This window comes from Agelaius phoeniceus, chromosome Z (assembly GCF_051311805.1).
Source record: "Agelaius phoeniceus isolate bAgePho1 chromosome Z, bAgePho1.hap1, whole genome shotgun sequence".
Classification (NCBI taxonomy): Eukaryota; Metazoa; Chordata; class Aves; order Passeriformes; family Icteridae; genus Agelaius; species Agelaius phoeniceus.
The window spans coordinates 95097613-95117636 of record NC_135303.1 but is presented as its reverse complement, the minus strand read 5'-3'; the positions used below and the strand labels follow the sequence as shown (position 1 = coordinate 95117636).

Genomic DNA, 20024 nt, shown 5'->3' with positions numbered 1-20024 from the left:
AAGTGTTGGTCTGTTGTTAAACATTGAATGTCAGAGTTCTAGGACTTGCCTTGAGTTGCTGTTGTTCTATGTTACCATTTTACCCTGTATTTGTACCTCTCTCAGTCATACTCTGCATTTGTGCCCCTTTCCATCTCACCTTAGATTTGTATCCATTCCTGTCAGGAACCACTTCCCCTGCTCCCCTGCTCCCAGGCCTTGCACCCGGACTGAATTCAAATGAGAGGCTGTGGGAACTATATGAACCCTCTCAAAACAACAAACCAGCACATGAACTCTGACTTTAACCCCCCAGAACCACACTAAATCACCCACCCTTGACCAGAGCCGGATTCCGTCCTGCCACCATAACTTTAATAGTGCTCAGCTTGGGTGATACCCCTGGCCTACAAGCCAACATCATCTTCCTAAGGATTCTCTTGAGGGTGGAAGCCCCAGCTCTGCTGAGAGACAAAGCTGCACGCACCCTCCTGCTGCACTCCTCCTCCTCCTCCTCCTCAGCACCGTGCTGTGGGAGCAGCGGCGCTGTGCGCGACCCCTCGGGTAATAAAGGCCTTTTTAAAGGAGTCTCCTGGCCATATTTATCACACTGGCATGCCAGCCCGTCAATCTGCCTAACAAAACAGTTTGTGAGGCAGCAGGGCAAATCACGAGCTGATTAGCATTACAATTAACCCTGTATCTGAAAGAAAATAAAAGTTTACTGAAGCAGAGGTGTTCAGAGGCAGCAGTGTGGGGCAGACCACTGTGCTGGCAGGCCCAAAGCACTGGTGAGCTGCTGCAGGAGCTAGAACAAGAGCATGGCAAGGAGAAGGAGAAAATGTAACCCAGTGTAGCCTATGTGCTGTGAAACTTCACTTGAGCTTGAACACTGTTGGTGCAGTTTAACATTATCCTCATCCTAAACCCAAAACACAGCACTGTACCAGCTTCTAGGAACAAAATTATCTCCACCCCAGCCATGGCCAGGACAGCTGTGCAAAGGCTTTCCTTAATAAAGTCAGACATCTATTTACATGCAATATAGTCACAGTTTCGTGTCATTTATGGCCTGTGTTAGGAACACCGACAGGTAAAATTGCTGGAAACTTCCAGGTAAAGAGGAAAAAGGGTGACATGTTTCCCCATAAATATGGAGATTTGGGGCCAAGTGTAAGTACCTTCACTTGCCTGTGATTAACAAAAAGAACACTATCCCAAGGGCAATATTGTAAGAAAGATCTCAGGTGAGAAACAATCAGGATACACACACACATTGTGGACTGGAAATGGCTGGAACATGTAAGCAGCCATCAGTTTCTAGGCACCAAATGGGAGAGACTCACTTAACTAAGAAGCAATGAAAAAAGCAATGAAAAATCACGATCCCAGAAGCATGTTGTGGGGAGGGGGTTAAAGAAAAGACAAGATAGGTAAGACCCAAAGACCCAGCCCAAAACTAACAAACAAATATTAACTTCTGGAATTCCAAAACAATAGATCAGAGAGAGCCATGACAGACTTCACATCTGCTTGCTTTGCCACAGAGGGACCCTCATGTATGGAAAATACCCCAAAGAACCCTGGGACTATTTTTTGCTCAAGTAACTAATTTCTCCACCTCTATTCATTAACTGCATTCCTCCAGTTCTCCACCATCAGAAACAGCATGAGATTCACAAAAGGTCTGCAGACAAACAACCCGACTAGCAAGAAATGAAGCAATTAATTTCACTACAGAAATATACTACACAAAAGTAGTGCGCCACACTCAGTCTAACTATAAATGCAATTTTCCTCCTGGGTCACCTGATGTAAAGTCCTGATATAGCATTTAGTTGGAACAAGACCCAATCCCTTAAAGAGCTTTTACCTTCTAATAAATTTTCCTCTTACCCACTTAAGAGGGCCATTATATCCTAGTGAACACGAATTCATCTGCAAGCACAAAGTCTTTGTGACACACAGAATTACTCTAAGTCAAAGCCTGGGCTTGCATTCCCAGGACTCTGATGATGACTTAGTCTGGGACCTGAGGCAGATCACTGAGTATTTGTTAGGGCATCCCTAAAAGTGGCACAAATAACTTCTTGTAACAGATATTCCAGAGCTTTATCAAGCATGTAGGCTGCTTTAAAAGACAAAAGAATTGCTACAGGGTTGCTTTTGATAGAAAATCTTCTTCTGACTTCAGTAGGAATTGGAAGAGGCCTTTAAGAAGCCTACTGCAAACCAGACATGAACCATGCAAAGCAGAACCTGGCTGAATGAATGCAACTGATGGCAGAGGATTTGTAGGGTCTTCCACGGCCACAAGAACTGCTTGTGCAGGCCCAAGCCAGAAGCTGAGCCCAAATGACACTGAGAAACACCAGCCTTACACTCACATTCTTTTAAGGCAGTTACCAACACAGTTCCTGCTTGGGCACATGGATGAAAATGTGATTCCAATCTGCCCTCCAAATGCAACCTGGTAATTTAAAAGCACACTTAAGTCCATTCAATTGGGAATGATTGAACAAAAAAGAAGCACCACTCATTCTAACTTGATTTTATAAATATGATGCTTCTTGACAGTAAATGAATCTTTCTAAACCCCAGTTAAAATGATTGAACTGCTCAAAGACGATTCTATTAAGTCCTGCATCAACCAGCCTGCCTTTTTTGTCTTATGAGGCAAATAAACAGATTTACAAGAAAACATTTGGTTGAAAAGTAAAGAGTTTCTTCTAAGAATCAAATCCATTCATGTTTTGAACTCATCTGCCAGCTTCTAGCTCAAGGCAAAAGATTTCTATTAATATTTATTTAATAATACATGTTTAGTATTTTACAAATGCTGTTGCAAATCCATAGACAAGGGTAAAAATCTTAGAAGTTAAAACAGTATTCCAAATCAGAGACCAACAGAGCTGAGTAGCAGCTCTGAAGCAAATTCAGAATCAAGAGAACAATCCTCCAAAGTCCTGCTCTCTGTGGCTTGTAATGGTTTGCCAGCAATGGATCCTTCAAATACAGTTTCCAATAGTTGGTGATTTTCTTGCACTCCTATAACATAAATAACTAGATATTTGTGCAGATGATGAGGTGACAAACATAACTCCTGGGTGAGGATAGTGGGAAAAGTCTCCATTTGTCAGGGTCTAATTCCTCACAGAAGTTTTACATCCTCTGGAACAAAATCAGTGATAGATGGACATGGGACCATGTTCTACCCACTGTGTTTCAGATAAACAGGTAGCTCAAATGATTCTAACATGTGCTATTTCTGCAGTCAAAAATAAACTCTCCAGTTCTTCCTCTAGATGTTTGCTCTTACAAGCTTTTGCATAAAATTTCCCTAGCAGGCCATTTTGGACAGACAGTGTCTGCTTGTCCATTATCCTGAATGAGAATGCTTTTCACACAGCAGAATACTAAAAAAATCTAGACACTTCTTTAAAAAAAGGAAAACGACCATGAAAGAGGAGATGCAGTGAGCCTACATAGTCACAGATTGGAGAGCAGCATTTTAAAAGGGAAACATTATTTATTGCACTAATACTGTAATTACAATGTCGTTTTTGTAGAACAATGACTATTTTGATTAAGGCATTCATCAGCAGCCCCACAGCTGAAAGCACCACAAGTAATGTAGAGATGTTCCAGTGCCCAACCACCCCTGTGAGTGAAAAACCTTTTCCTGATATCCAACCTAAACCTTCTGTGACACAGCTGGAGGCCATTCCCTTGGGTCCTGCCCCTGGCCACGCGAGTGAAGAGATCAGTGCCTGCACCTCCACCTCCCCTGGTGAGGATATTGAAGACCACACTGAGGTCTCCCCTCACTGAGTCTCACCCTTGGATGATCTCAGACACACTGAGGATTGTCAGAAGAGCATTAATAAACTGTTAAACAATCTGTAATTTATTACAGCTCTGGAATTTGTTTTCATACAGGCAGATCCAAGCCAGCATAAATTCAGATAAGGAAGCACGTATTATGTTACCTTGCACACTACACTCTGTTACAGATGAGAGTATTTTATGTAGGTCAGGCACTGCTTCCCTGGAGACAGAGAAAAAGCCATAAGGAAATCAGAGCAGTGTCAGGCCTTATTTCAGTGATCCAGCATACTCCAAAATTTCAATTATGCAGAGATTGTGTCTCTCTGGCCTTGTCTACCAACATACCAACATCAACTCCTCCAAGGCTAAGTGCTGCAGCCCAGACAGGAGACATCTCATGATGCAAACCCAGAGACAACTCCTTGCACTCATGAGGAAACAATAATGTTTTGTCAGTTGGAAAAAGAACAGAAAAACCAAAGTGATGGTAATTTTCAACTCATTGCAACACTGAGCTGCAAAATAAGTTTTTGGGAGCAGAAGGCAGCTCTCTGGCCCTTACAGTGAGAAGAACAATGTTATTAAAAGAAGCAGTCTTGCATTTCTCTCTCCCTTTCCTTGAAAAAGTGAAAGAGGGAGAGAGAAAGCTGAAAGAGGGTCTGTGCTTCACTCTGGCTGAAAAACCTCTTTATCTCTAACAGGCGGAAGAAAAAGAATTTCAAGAAGCCAGAAATAAAAATGAGTATTTTGTGTTCTATCTTGCTGTCTCAGGAGATAATTATCTATTCTTACAGTAAGTTCCCCTTTTTTTGCTATTGTACAACGGTATGCTGATATTCTGGCAGCTAAAAGGCTCAAAACACAATGTTACCTCTCCCTTACCTTTCCTAGCAGGGCTCACAATTTATTTTTATAACACACCACCCCATTTTTCACTACCATTATCTACCTAGGAATTCCACCCTTATCAAAAACCTGAGAGATTCTCAAAGAGAACAGAAAGGTGTTAAACTGTGAAGAGATACAGAAAGAAGTACTCAAATCACACACAATACTGCATTATAGTAAACAGGTGAAGAGTGTACAATGGAAAAAGAAAATATATGCACTCACAATATATTCACATTATGAATACCTTAATTCCCTTCTGTCTGGAAGGCAGCATAAATGCCCCTATATTCTACTTTGCTCCACAGTGATTTTGCTAATTTAAATAAACCAAGTAATCTAGAAAGGTTTTTCTCATCACACCTGTGAGAAACTGTTCTTACTGAGTCTGGGACCACAGGTAAGCAGGGAAATTTAGCTATCAACTCTGCAAAACTCTGTTGAAAGAACAATCCCAAATTCTACACATCTACCCTTGTCCCAGATTAAGTTCTGTGAAGAGAGCTATTGCTCTTTTTTCCCTCCTCTCTCCTCAAATAAATGTACATGTCTGCAGAGCTGTGGATCTCCTTTCCATGCCATCATCCATGGTTTGGACTGCTTTCCCCCTCTGCAATAAGAAGTAAGCTATATTTTAAATGTAAGCCACCAGTATGGGCTAATTGTTTGCCTTCCTTACCCTGATTCCAAGCTCCACATTCTCTCCTCCATATACTTCCATGCCTTCATCCAGCAATCCAATCTCTTGGAAGTATTCTCTGTCCACTATGAAGCATCCAAGCAGTGCAGGACTTCTGGAAGAATAAATCATCAGCAACCAAAATTAGCAGATAAATTATGAAGAATTTTATTTTTCAGGCACAGATTGTATTTATCATTGCTAGGTAAAATGATGCAGCAAAACAGATTCTTAAGAAAGTATTTCTCAAAGAGCTTTATTGAGCCTTGCCTTCTGACATTCCTAATTCTAAAGTGAAATGAGCACCATTGAAGGAAATTAGAGTCAAATTATTGGACATAAATATTCACCAGAGCAGTAAGGATTTCAGTGCTAGTAGTGTGAGATCCAGGTGCCCCAGTTTTGTTTCTGGGGCACCAGCCAGTGTAGCCTCTGTCCTTGCTAAGTCCTCAAGGCTCTTGCCTGTGACAATTGCAAATGATGTGCAGTTCTGTGTGTTTAGCCAGAAGCCAGGTTCAGCTAGAGCTAAAAACTTGTGTCTGTAAGCTTACCTAAAGAAAGAGATTATTTCTTGAATAGGACCATCCAGATACATTTTTTTAATACAGAATCAAGCAAAGCCTGCCTTTACCAGCATAACATTAGTCCATTATCCTGAGCCAAACCTAAACAAATCACATAGCTTTACTGGATCAGTAAACTCTACTTATGTCATGGTGGGAACCAACCAATTTTTGCTATACAGAGCCAATTTTAGTCAGGTAAGAGTTCAGCCACAGAGGGTACAATTTCACCTTATGAGTAGAGAAGGATACAGAGTCATTTAGCCTTTTCATTTTTCTCCTACCTTATAATCCACAATTGCAAGAAATAAATATGTCTTTTCAGATTATTATGCTGGCACTCTGGTAATGACAAGATATTAATTAGCAGTACAGAAGAAATCACCCTGCTTTTATGGAGAACACTCAAGCTACAGCTAGTGGACACATCTGCTTTCAAACAGATCATAGGCTGTCTTAATCACAAATTGTACAGTTCTACAGAAATCTATATATTAATGCCTCCAAGTGCTATAGTACCCGTTTTATAACAATGAAAGACCATCTTTGATGTATTTATTAATGAAGAAAATAGCAGTTAACATCAATACAAAACTTATGCTTCATTTATGATAGGTACTTTTGCCTTTGTTGTTGTTTTTAAGTGTTTCTCAGTGCACCTGCTTCCCTTTGCTATAATTCTAAAAGAATAATGGAGGCAGATAGAAACCATCCATCAAGACACATGGCTTTGTTTGTTGGTGTGCTTGTTTTAATTATCCAACACACACATGCAGCATATTGCACTGAATTAAAAAATGTGCCAGGGAAAGAGCTAGGGAACAAACCTGAAATTCATAAAGTACATGCACTGCCCAGTCCTCATGTGGAACAGAGTTTAGGGGTAAGATGGAAAAGTCATTACTTGGTGTTTCACTACTTTTATTTTTAAAAATCATAATGGTTACTCTGTATAATTAATCACAGGATCATAGAATGGCTTGGGCTGGAAAGGACTTGAAAGATCATCTCATTCCAAACCCCAGCCATGAGCAGGTACATCTTCAAACAGATGAGGTTGCTCAGAGCCCCATTCAGCCTGGCTTTGAACACCTCCATGAATGGACATCCATAACCTCCCTGGCAACCTGTTCCAGTGCCTCACCACACTCACAGAGAGAATTTCATCTCAATATCTAACATAACCCTGCCTTCTGTCAGTTTAGAGCTGTTCCCTCTTGCCCTATCACTACCTACTTCTGTCCCTTACCAGTTTTCTTGGAATCACCATTTAGGTACTGGAAGGTGCTGTAAACCTCCCTGGAGCCTTTTCTTCTCCAGGCTGGACAACCCAAACTCTCTCAACCTGTCTTCACAGGAACATTTTTATAGTGTCAACAGAGTTCATTAACAGCAATAACTATTTCTAATGCTGTGGAAATTAACCCCTTTTCACGTTTGTCTTTGGCAAACCTGTTAATTTTTATCTCCTGCTTTCCAATTCTAGGTTCTGTTCATAGGTCAGTGCAGTTCAGAGGGTGTTAAACTGACAGAACCTGAGAAAAGTGCCTGCCTGCCAAGATAGCTGCTGGATGAAAAACAGCTGCCAGTGCTGTTTGAGGTTCTGCTTTCAGGAGGTAAGAACAGCATTCACACTTCCTTTCTGCAGGGAGCTGGAGCACAGGTACCAGTGCCCTCCTTGGAATGAATGTGTGTCTACAAGCAAGGCCTGTACTCTCAGCAGAGCTGCTCAGTGGGTTCAGAGGGTACTACTCCCCTCCCTGAGACAAAGGGATTGTTCTGTACCAGTCTGACAACACTCTGGACATGGGAACAAAGTGCAGATCCAGACTGTCCCAAAGCAAGGACCCAATGCAGCCTTTGCTCACAGTGTCACTGACCAGACATTAACTCCTGGGACACAGCACAGCTGTGCACCTATGTGACAACACTATAAAGAACACAGCTGTCAGGTCAGCTCTGCTTATGCAATGTAACTGCAAAGAAAATTCCATTTCTGGCCTGTAAGCACTAAATTAGCAGGCAAGACATTTGGAGAACAGAGTGCTGCAGAGCAGCCCTGCCTACCACTCCACTTGGGCAGGAAACCTGTTTAAAAAGATCTACTGAAAACAAAAGTTTCCTTTAAAAACATCTACTGAAAACAGGAGTTTTCTTGATGACTGTGTAGGCATCAAGGACATTTAAGTATTTGAAGTTTACAGTCAGTAAAACCTATCACACAGCTGAGCCCACTTGCCCCCTGTCACACCCAGGAGAGCTTTTAGACACTGTAATTTAGTTATTTATTACCTTATTGGAGCAGTTGTGTTCTCCAGTTTCCACCAGGACTTAGGAGGGTTCAGATACCTGCACCACAGCTCCCAGTCAAAGCCTTGTGCTGAGAGGGGATACTCCTCTATTTCAAAATTATCATACTTAATGTTATCGAATGATGGAGAAATTACTCTTTTTCTGTTTTCTTTTATCCTGGTGAGCACTGGTTCAGCCCTAAAAAAAAAAGAAATACACTGTTAAGATTACACCACTGCAAGCATAGCACTGATGGAAATCATGGAGTAGTTTGGTTTGGAAGGAGCCCTTAAAGAGTATTTAGTCCACCACCAAATAAACAATATAGCAGCTAATGCTGTATTTTTCAGAAGGAGCAAAGTCTAAAGCTGTTACCCATTCAGAGCCCTTTCTGCCCCAAAATAATACACTGCAACATATTCTCTAGGAGGCTCTGTTGTTAACCTTGATTTGAGCTGGTGGATGGAAGAAATGAGTATCTGCATATCATAGAGCATTTATACCCTTGCTACCCAGTAATGATAACTTCAGGCTCGCAACACTACCAAGGACATCAGGAGCAGAGTTAATAATAGATCTGTCCTAGAGACAGAAGCTCTTGCCTTTTTACCTCACTTTTACTTAAGGAGCAAGGGAGATATTAAATCCAGACTGAACACGGTAAAATACATTATTTTAGTTATGTTTACTTTTGCAGATTGGCCAAAATAACGCTTCTTTGTTTACACTGCAGAATGTAAAAGAAACATAATCTTTTTTAATGAAAAGAAGATACATTCACCCTCATGGGCAAAGGGCTACATTACTGGAGGAGATTTTTAATGTGCAGTTTTCTAATATGATTTAACTACCTTGTAATTAGACCAGCAGATTACTCAAACCATGAAAATGTATCTAGATCATCTTACACAGCACAAACACATTTTTCCTGCTTGTGTCCATGATTATGTCTGAATTTTCATTAAAAAGCTCAAAATTCTAACTCACCCTCTAAATGCCAGTCAGTAATTTACCACCAGTGCTTGGCAAAGGTCCCTGGGTGAGAGAATGGAAGGGGCACACACCAACCCACGTTGAATTCCACGTGGGCATCGAAGAGAGCGACGACCGGCGCTGTGGCTGCTCTCCAGCCGCTGACTCGGGAGCGGATCAGCCCCTCCTGCCTGCTGTGCCGGACAGCCTTGATGAAACCTGGCTCGTGGGCATTCACCTCATCAACATACTGCTGCAGCTTCTCCTTGAGCTCCTCTGTAGAAGGGCAAGAATTGGGCGTCAGCAAGAGATGCCAGCTCGACAAGGTGTAAAAATCCGCGCTTTGTGTCGTAGATGAGCGATCCCCATCCGGGGAATGATGTGCTCTGACTCCATGATTCCAGAAGGCTGAACAAATCCTTTATTAAGCTTTATTAAGCTGTACTATATTACACTAATACCATATTAAAACTACACTAAAGAGATACCAAATACTACTAAAGAAAAACACATGACTCTCTGCAGACAGTCACAACACAGCTTTGACCCAATTGGCCAATCAGTCCAAACAACCCTCGCTGGTGTCCAGCTCACAAACCACTTCTGGCAAACCATCTCCATGACACATTCCACATGTTCCAAACAGGAGCAGCAAGTAGAGATAAGAATTGTTTTCTCTTCTTCTCTGAGGTTTCTCACTGCCTTCCCCAGGAAAAGTCCTGGGAGAGAGAATTAAATCTCTCTTTGTTCAGAGAATGCGAATACCACACTTTGAGTAAAACAGGAGCAGCCTTCACACGGCTGCTCAGAACTCTCAAATAGTCAGTCTAAAAGGAGGCAAACAAAAAGGAGAAGGACCATGAATTATTTAGCAATAAAAAAATTTCAGATATAACTATTTAGCCTACATGACTGCCATCAGAATCCTGGCACTGTTTAACAGTAACAAGCCACAAAATGAAGTGTCATAGCTACATAAGAGTATATTATTTTACTGTAACAAAAAACAAGGCACCTGTCTTATATTTCCAGGAAAATAAATAAAAAGCCTAAGTATTTTCCATGAATATTCTCTACCAATATTGCAAGAAAAAAAAGAGAACTAAGAGTAAAAGGCATTATTTTTCTCTTTCCATTTTTCTTTCTCAACTTTGACAACTGGTTTCTGTCTTGACTAAAAAGTTCAACAACTTTGGCTCTTAGAACAAAGACAAGTAAAAGCTCTAGAGAAGAATCATTCCTAATTAAAGTATAATAACTCTTAGATCAACAGCTATTATCTCTCTGGTTTAAAGACCACTGCATGAGAAAACACAATATGTGGAGTATAAATATTGTGTTCACAATGATTATTAACTGAAAGCAATGTTCACTTCATTCTTTATTAGCATTCCTATGTTCTATTTACATTATGGTATCGCTCAGAATTCCCTTTGGGACAATAAATTCCCTTTATTCTGGATCTCTCCACAAATCCAGCAATGTCTTTGCTCTGATGCAGAATAATGCTCCTGTGGCTATTATGCTGTACTGGGCATTATCAAACCTGCATTAAAGCTCAATGCTGACTGTGAAAACCCTAGCAAGCCATTTACCTTCTCCTGAGGAACGGGTTCCCCAGGGAAGCAGTCACAGCACCAAACCTGCCCGAGTGCAGGAAGCATTTGGACAACCTCAGATACATTCTCAAGTGAATTTGGGGTGTCCTGCCATTGAGCCCCAGGCAGTTTGAGAATCTGAGAAATCAGCCTTTCACGCTGGGAGCTGCTCACCTCCAACAGATCTGGACAAGCAGCATGCTGGAATGGGTAATGGCACAGAAAATTAAAAGCAAGCACACTTTGTGAGCCATATTAAATGTTCATCCTTGGAAAGGAGGGGGGTGTGTGCTCTCTTGAGCTGACAGAACAACAGAGCTCATCAATTGCAAGTTCATCCTAAAGTTCATCCCTGCTGTTTGTGCAGACTCTTGGACATCCACCAGGTGTGATGCAGCTGTTTCTCAGGCCTTGCAGGACTCTGCATGCCATGTACCTTTGAATCAATGAACTCTGCATGAACCGAGAATATCACAGAAAAATCCTGATTCTTACAGGTTTTCAGACAAACAAGAATTAAAAAGAAACAGTCTGCTGATCATGTCCCTCACAACATTTAAACTGCAGCAATATTTTAGGAATTGACTGGATATATTCCCAAAATTTTCAACATGACATTGCCAATAACTATTCAATTTGTTTGTCTGTGACTGCATCACCTGGAATAAACACTTACATAGCATAGAGCACTCTTCTGTTTTGGATTTGACTTGCTGCTTATTGATCAACACACTTTTTCTCCTTTATCAAGTAAAAAAACCCACATTAATTTCCTTCACGCTTGTGCCAAACTCCATGTTCTTACTGCTCACCCCCGAACACACAGAGATTTGTAGCAAGCACAGAACTATCAAACCAACCACTAGCTAACAGCACATTAAATTGAAAAGAAGACATTTATGTTACTGTAATTCCATGCACCTAAAAATAGCACAAACCCGTTCTCTATTCCCAAAATGCAGCACTGCAGAGGATGACTATCAAAACGTGAAGATTAAAGCTTTGTTCTTGGTCTAAGTGGCTGCTCACAGCTCTGCAATACCAGAGGCTTTATTTGCCACAACAATGCAGCATCACCACGGAGGACAGAACTGTGAAAGGAAAGCAGGCTCTAATGGAGGACTCGGAAATCAGGAGCCTGGACAGAGTCATTGCTCTCTCAGTCACTGCATTTCAGTAAGTGGGCTACTCTTACTCCTGCCTTACGCATTTCCTAACGTGGACTGACTTTAGAAGCTTGAGTAAACACAAAATCTATTTCATAGCTGTTGTAGTGCATTTCTATACTTTGTAATACTTTGAAGTAGTTTTGTTTTGTATCCCCATATTTTTCCCAAATCGTTTATCCCAAACTGTACCCCCCTCCTTCTCCCTGTGTTATCCCTCTCCCAGGATGAGATCATCCCCAAACCCCCACCCTGGCTCTCTGTCAATCACTCAGCCTCCCATCCCCTCCATGCAGAAGTTTCGGTCCAAGTCGTCCAGTGATCAGCCAGAGGCCAGGGGTCAGCCCCCCAAGCCTTGCCCCATACGCTGTCCTGTATGTCTGTCCCCCAGCATCCATCCCTTAGGGTCACTTAATGGTTGGTAAAATGTTATCTACTTTCAGTTTCCACCTCCCTTTAAACGTGACCTTGGCACATCTCCCTGGGGCTTGGCAGGAGGCCCCTGAGGTGCAGGAGCTCCTTTGGGATCCTAATAAAACCTTGGATTAACCCCTGCTAAGAGTCGGCCCTTTATCATCTACCGATGTCTCTGGTGTCTCTTGTGCTGCACAGGGGCCCAGCCCAGGTGCCCTCAGCACCCTCGGGGCACAGAGAGTGTCTCCCCCCAGCCCAGGTACCCTCAGCACCCTCGGGGCACACACAGAGAGTGTCTCCCCCCAGCCCAGGTGCCCTCAGCACCCTCGGGGCACAGACAGTGTCTCCCCGCTCTCGGCCGTGTCGGGGCTCCCAACCCCGGTGTCTGCCGACTCAGGACTGGCCCAGGGTCCCTGAGAGGCTCGCAGAGAAACAGAGACAACTTAGGAGCTCCAGACATCTTGTGTCCATCTACAAATCCCATCTAGAGTCCAACTACACCCCACATTACAAACTCCCAGGGACTTCTCCTACTGCACCAGGCTACGCAGGAGGGCAGAGCAGCTCCAGCACAAATGTGTGTGCTGACACCCGTGACACGGGACAGACAGGACACGACAAACAATGGAGACACAACACAGACAGAAATCTCTTGGCAAAAGGGATAACTGCGAGCACCGAGAGCATGCCAAATGAGACGACCGAGGTGAGACTGATGGCAAGCTGACGTGGCTCAGAAAACACTGAAGGAACAAGATGCTAACTGAATGATTTATTCCATAAACTGAAGAGATGGATGCCCGAGAATCCTACAGTCAGAAGCCTCTACCTGTCCTCACATTGTTTCAAGCTCTAATCTGCCATAATGGATCCTGGCAGGGCATAGCTGTCCATACAGCTCAGAACAAGACCTGAAAAGACATCTGACCGGATGCTTCCAAAGAGAGATGCAATTCTGATACATGTCTGAGCTCCCCAGGCAAAGGTTGTAGGGCATGGATGCCGGGCCAAGAAATGCAGAGATCACAGAGGATAAGAACAATGCCAAGGTTTCTGACAGGCCCCTCAAAGGCCTAAGGTAAGAGACATGAGATACCCAAACAACAGATAATGCACAATAGACAAGGGACATGATACACACTGGGACCGCTCTGCCCTGCGCACCTCAGCACTGGGATCAAAAGTGAGACTTTGCTTTTATGGGGCCTAAGGGGCCACTTCATGGACACCCCCCACCTCCAAAGTGGACTCAAAAACCCATCCCAGTATTTCCCAAACCAGCACCCTGCTTTCATCCCCTCTGTGGGTCATGGCCCTCTACTTATCTCTCAGACATCTGGGGATGCCAGTCTGTGTCAGGTGCAAGGGAAGGCTGCCTCGACATCTGGGAAGGTCCTGCTGGCACTCTTGTTCAACAACTTCCTGTTGTTTCTTCGTCTGCTCCAATAAAGAAAACAAAATATCAATGCATAACCTCAGCAGCACATTGGCCAAAACCCAACAATTCTGCCACTCACTCTTTTCCCAAGAATGCCCGGCTCCTGGGGCCGCACGCTTCAGCCGCACTCGGAGGCTGACGCCATCGTCGTGGGGCACGCCTGGGCTAAGAGGAGACGAGGGGATGTGGCGCTGCTGAAACCTGAGCGGAGCCTCGCTCCTCCTCCCTACTTCCCTGACTCACCGCAACTCCTCGGCCATTGCTGAAGGCTGCCCTGGTGACACCTTTAAACAGAAAAGGCAGAGGCTTCATCGCCGAGTCCCGGGATTCTTCCCCAGGGCTCGGGAGAGCGGCAAACCCAGCGCGTCGGCCGGTTGGTGACTGGGGCTTGGCCTACTCCGAGTGGATTGCCTGAAGCGCAGAAACAGGAACGGATGCTTAGAGCTGCACCGCAAAGTGAGACTGGAGCAATAACAACTGCTCCTGTACGCTACTCAATGCTCACCTTGCCCATCTCACCTTGACTGCTGATGTCCAGCTTTACTTCCTAAAAAGAAAAAGAACAGAGCTGTAACAGAGTCACACTTTACACTCTCCCTGCAGAGACAAACGGTGACTGACCTGCTCGGGGGAACCTCCTCACTCGGGATGGGTGGATGGATTTTGCCCTGGATTTTATCCTTCTGCGTCTGAAAGAAAGCGAGGACAAACGTCAAAGGGCTGCAGGATATCTTCACAGCTCCAAACATCTTCTGTCTATCTAGGAATATCATCTAGAGTCCGGCCACACCCCACAAACTGCGTGTCCCTGAGCCTTGTCCTGTTGCAGCAGCCTCTGCGGCAGGGCAGAGCAGCTCCGGCACAAACATGTGCAGACACCCGTGACACAGAACGTGACCAACGGGGGGACGTTAAACACGACACATTATGCTTGTGGTGAGGGCCTCGAGGGGAAAAGGCAAAAGGGACCCCAAAGACACAGTAGGTAACACGGTACACCTGACAACACGACGTGGACCGGAACTGCTCTGCCCTGCCCGCCTGCACGCTGCCATCAAATGTGGAGTCTCTCCCTTTAGCTGTCCTAAGAGGCCCCTAGGACAAGATTGCTTTTCCCTCTGCTAATTTTTCAATCTGTCCCAGGAACTCCCAACCCGCTGCTCTCCCATCTCCAGGCCATGACCCAGACTTATCTTTTGGATGATCAGTGATGTGAATCCACGTTGCACCTGAAATGAGTCTGCCTCGGAGGGCCCCGTGATCGCCTGTTAGCCTCTCGGTCAGCTACAATAAAGAAAACCAAAACCAAAGTATGAGTTCAGAGTTATGTGGGCCAAATCCCAGCAAGTCAGCTACTGGCCCTCTCCTGAGTGTGCCTGGCTCCTTCAGGCTCCACCTTCATCCTGATTCCAAGGCTGTGGGCATTATTATGAGTGACACCTGGGTTAGAGAAAAGCAAAGTTCAATGGCATTCCTGTGAGTGCAGTGGACCTTGTGTGAGGAAGACATGGGAATGCCTCTGCTGTGCTTCTGAAAAGCCCTGTGTGGGGGGGCCCTCAAATAAACACCCTTTCTCACCCTGCTGCCTGCAAGGAAATGGACGTACATACACACTCTTACAAATGTACCTACGGTTTTGGGGTTTTTTTCTTCTGAAGCTCCAAGAATGATTTCCCATCTTGAGTCATTCAGAAGAAACGGCCCCTGTGACTCAGGTCAGAAGGGTGGCCTGCGTTTTTGATCACGACAGCTTTTGGCTTTACCCTGTGAGCAGGAGCAGCAAGAGCTGAGGCTCAGCAGAGGCTGACCCCGGCCAGCCCCTTCCTCCCTTCCCCGTGTCACAAGGACTTCCAGGCAGAAGGATGCAAAGCAGGTTTGTGTCTTTTCTCTTCAGTGCCAATAGGTAAAAGATGTAGGCTTTGAAATAACTAATGACCCTCTCTTGGAACTCTCCCAAGGACAGTTTGAAAGAAAAGACAGAAGATTGCTGCTAAATCCATATGGGATAAGGATGAGAGCAGCAAGGAGGGCAGGTGAGTCCCCCCCCCAAGGGTGCACCCAGAGCCCCGGGCAGGGACGCAGTCACTGGCTGCTCTCTGGGGACGAGACCCTCCCTGCAGGTGACACCGGCTTGTCCTCTCCCTGTGGCACAGGGACCTCCAGGCTCTATGACCAGCCTCATTTTGTCAGCATCCAGGTGCTGTGCTAGAGCCAGAGGGGTCAAGGCTTTCCAGAACCATAGGATCCTTGCGGTTGGAAAAGCCTTCTAAGGACATCCAGCCCAGCTGCTGCCCCCCAAATCAGGTCTCTAAACACCACATCTTGACATCCTTGACATGTCTCCAGGCATGGGGACTTCCCTGGGCAGCCTGCTCCTATGCCTGACCACCCTTTCAGTGAAGAAATTTTCCCTCCAATCCAATCTAAGCCCTCCCTGCTGCAAGTTGAGGCCATTTCCTCTTGCCGTGTCACTTCTTACCTGGGAGATCTCAGTGCTTCAACCTTACCTGCTCCTTCCCTAGGCGGTCTCTGGCTTGGCTGGAGGAGAGGAGAAACACTCCCACCACAGGAATGGCAGCTCAGGAGGTCCCACACCAAGGCCAGGGGGAGCAGCCGTCCTCGCCAGAGCTCGCACGTCCCTTCTCAGAGATTGGCTCTGCTTTTCCTCCTTCAAGTTGTTCCCAAACCTGCTGGAAGAACTGAAGGCTCCTTTGGCCTTCCATTGCTCGGCTTGTCCCGAGAAAGAGCTTTGAGTGTTGTTACCCCTCCAGAAAGGAAGGGCCTTTCTGTCTCACACGCTCGGTGACACAAGGCTACGCAGCCTCTGCTCCAGGTGGGAAGGGCTTCCTTCCTCCTCTGGCACCCGGCTGGCACAGGGCACAGGTTGCTCAGAGGTCCTGGGGCTGCCCCATCGCTGCAAGTGCTCAAGGCCCCTCGGTGCTCTGCGATGAGGCTCTGAGCAAGCTGCTCGATGGAAGCACGTCCCTGCCCACGGCGGCAGCAGCCTTGGAATGAGGTGATCTTTAGAGCCCCTTGCAACCTGAATTCTTCCATGATTCTGTGAACTGAAAAAAGCAGGGAAAGAAATCTGTAAAGGTCACTAAATGCATCCAAGCACATCCCCATGGATCCAATCCTCAGCAGCCCATCCAAGGCAAGGTCAGAGCTCTCTGCCCACCGAGGACACGGCAAGCAGCACGGACCTTTCTCCCACTCTCCAGCACGGACCTGCGAAGCCAGAGAGAAGTTTACAGACACCGGAGGGCGGCGGGACGGGACGGGGCGGGAGGGGGCGGGCGGTCTTACCTTGCAAAGATGGCGGCAGAAAGGGCGGGCAGCGCCGCCGCCCCGCCGGGATTTTCCGGCCCGCCGTCGCTTCCGCCGCCTGGAGAGGCGCGTGCGCGGGCTCGGGGGGGGTGCAGCCCCGTTCCGATGGCGTTCGCCCGCCCCCGCTCGCTGCCCCCGGCCCGCGGAGCGCTGCGACCGCGCCTCCGCCGCCCGCCGAAAGCGGCCCCGCCGGGCCGCCCCCCCCCCCGGCCATTCTTCTCAGCCATCGTGTCCCTTTTGCACTCCTGAACGTCTTTCACCCCTCCCGGCCATTTACCGAGCCCGCCCCGCCCGCCGCTCGCTCCCGCCCCTCGCCCTTGCCTCGCTCGGCAGCCGCGTCCTTGCCCCGCCCCCGGCAGCCAGCGGCGAGGGGCAGGGCGCTGGCTCGGGGGGCTGCAGTACCGCGCTCTGGCCACAGGGCGGCAGACTCCCGGGTCCGCGATTTTCCCGCGCTTTTGGCCGCCATTTTGAGAAGGTCAAACAAACTCCTCGACATTGGCGACGCGCCGCTCCCATGATGGCGGCCGAGAAAGGTCTCCCCCCCTTCCCCCCCCAGCCGAGAGAGGCGGTTACTCAGATGCCGGTCAGAAACCCGCCAAAATACGCCCGCCCGCAGCGCCGCTGACCCTACAGCCCGCGCCGGGTACACCTGAAACGCAAGAGAATATCCCGCCGGGACCGCGCCGGTGTTCCGTGCAGGCAGTCCTGATACACACACCGCGGGCCTCCGGTTGCCCGCCCTTTTGGCCGCCATTTTGAGACGGTCAAACAAACTCCGCCACGCGCCACGCCCAAGAGGGCTGCCTGGCGGCGGCGGGCTGCAGTACCGCGCTCTGCCCACAAGGCGGCAGCACTGCCACCCACCCCAGCCGGGGGCGCCGCGCGCCGCGGGGCTGCGGGCGGCCAAGGCGGCAAAAAAGAACAGGGGCCATCCCCCCCAAAAACTCCTCTAAAAATAAATGCCAAAAACCTGCCTCTTACCCAACAAGAACCAAATAAGCCCCCTTTCTTTCAAACCTTCTTTAAATAAATTTTATAGTTCTAGTTTTCCTAGTTCTATTCACACACATATTTATACCGGACAGTGATGTGTTACGTCATTTATACAATCTATTATGTCTATTCCTATTATCTGTATTTATTCATATTTTGTGGTTTTATCCATATCAGTATATATTGATTGTAAATTTCTATACTTCGATTTACATTTCCATCATACTTTTATTATTCCAAAAATAATCCCATCTCTAACCAAACAAATACCAAAAAACCCTTCTTTTAAACTATATTGAAATAGTGTTATAGTTAGAGCTTGCATAATTATATTCACATTTATAGTCACAGTTTATACTGATGCATTCTATTCATAATTACATATCACATATATATCATTCACATCATATAGATAAATTATTATTTTTATTATGTACCATATCTACTGCTACAACTTCTTTTCTCTAATATTTTCAATTTTTATATCCATCTTGATGTATTCATGAGATATTTTTACAATTAGATTTCTACCTTTCTATTATTTGTATTTGTAGTTTTTATAATAAAACCCCTGCTTTTGCCAAACAAAAAACAAAACCATCCTTTCTTTTAAACTACTTTTAATAATATTGTTGTATTTATATTTACCATACCTATAATGTTTTAGATATTATATCATAGTGATGGACTATATTTAGAGCTATTTTATAGCTACTTGCTATAATATATCATCATAAGATACATACAGTATCACTTGTATTACGCGTTGTATGGATTTATGTCACTTTATATTTACAATCCTTTAATAATTTTATATATATATCTGCAAAGATTCGAAACACATTTCTACATTTAAAATTTCGTTTGAGTTGTGTTTATATTTAGCATCTCTATTGATATATCTATAAACATACACAATACTCTATTAAAAACTGCAATATCTTCTTGGAATACACCATGACTTATGTTAACTGTTAAATTTTAAATAGAGATCGAATAGATCAAAATAAAAGTTTATTCCCATTTCTACACACCTACTTGTCTTGTTTAAAGATAGCTATCCTTAGAATTTTACATTTAAAATCCAATTCCTAAATGCAATGACAAAACAAACAGCAGCGAATTCCCACCAATGTCTTCCAAAACCATCAAGATACCTCCACCAGCCAAACAACTGCCAGCGAAAAAAACACACAACACTCTTTTCACTAACAGTTCTCATCACATCAGAAAAATTGAACCAAACGAAAAGAAAACCCTTGAGAAACACACGCAGCAAATCACAAAAACCTCTAAAAAAACCCAAACCAACTCGCTCAACTCCAATCAGTGCCACTGACCCTGAACGTTAGTTTAAAAACTAACCGAAATTCTACATCTACACTAACTCAAAGAATAAGCAATACTCTGTCAAAAGAACTTTAGAAAGCGAACTAATGAACGAAATAGAAAAAAACCAAAAAATCTCAACCACTAAAAAATAAGAAAATAACTACCCAAAAAAAAAAACCTACTTAAAAAGACCCACCATATAAATACCCACGTTCCCAAACATAAAACTGATCAACAACCACCAAATACGTCAAAGGACAACAAGAAACGAAAAGAAACAAAAGAAAAAAAGAAAAAAAAAAGAAAATACATTTGTAAAACAAAAGTCCCCCAAACCAAAGCAACTTTAATTTGCATCAAAAAAATTATTCCCAACTGAAGAATAAACGCATAGAACCTCATTCGATCAAAATAAAAATACCACCCAGAAATAAACACAAAGCCGAAAGAGAAACGTAACCATTCACAAGATCTCCCAAATGATCCGTAACAATAAAACGTACACTACAATCAAACAAACCAAAGAAATAAAAGCCCTGGAAGACGAGAAACACA

General features: G+C 44.9%; 1 long non-coding RNA gene across 1 annotated transcript; it reads right to left on the bottom strand.

Annotated features, from left to right (window-relative positions):
• Positions 1–5392: 5392 nt before the first annotated feature.
• LOC129121568 (uncharacterized) lies at positions 5393–12175 on the bottom strand. The gene is made up of 3 exons (XR_013179965.1): positions 9217–12175; positions 8230–8427; positions 5393–5489 (listed from the first exon to the last, which is right to left on the bottom strand). It is a non-coding gene; the product is annotated as an uncharacterized LOC129121568 (long non-coding RNA).
• Positions 12176–20024: the final 7849 nt, after the last annotated feature.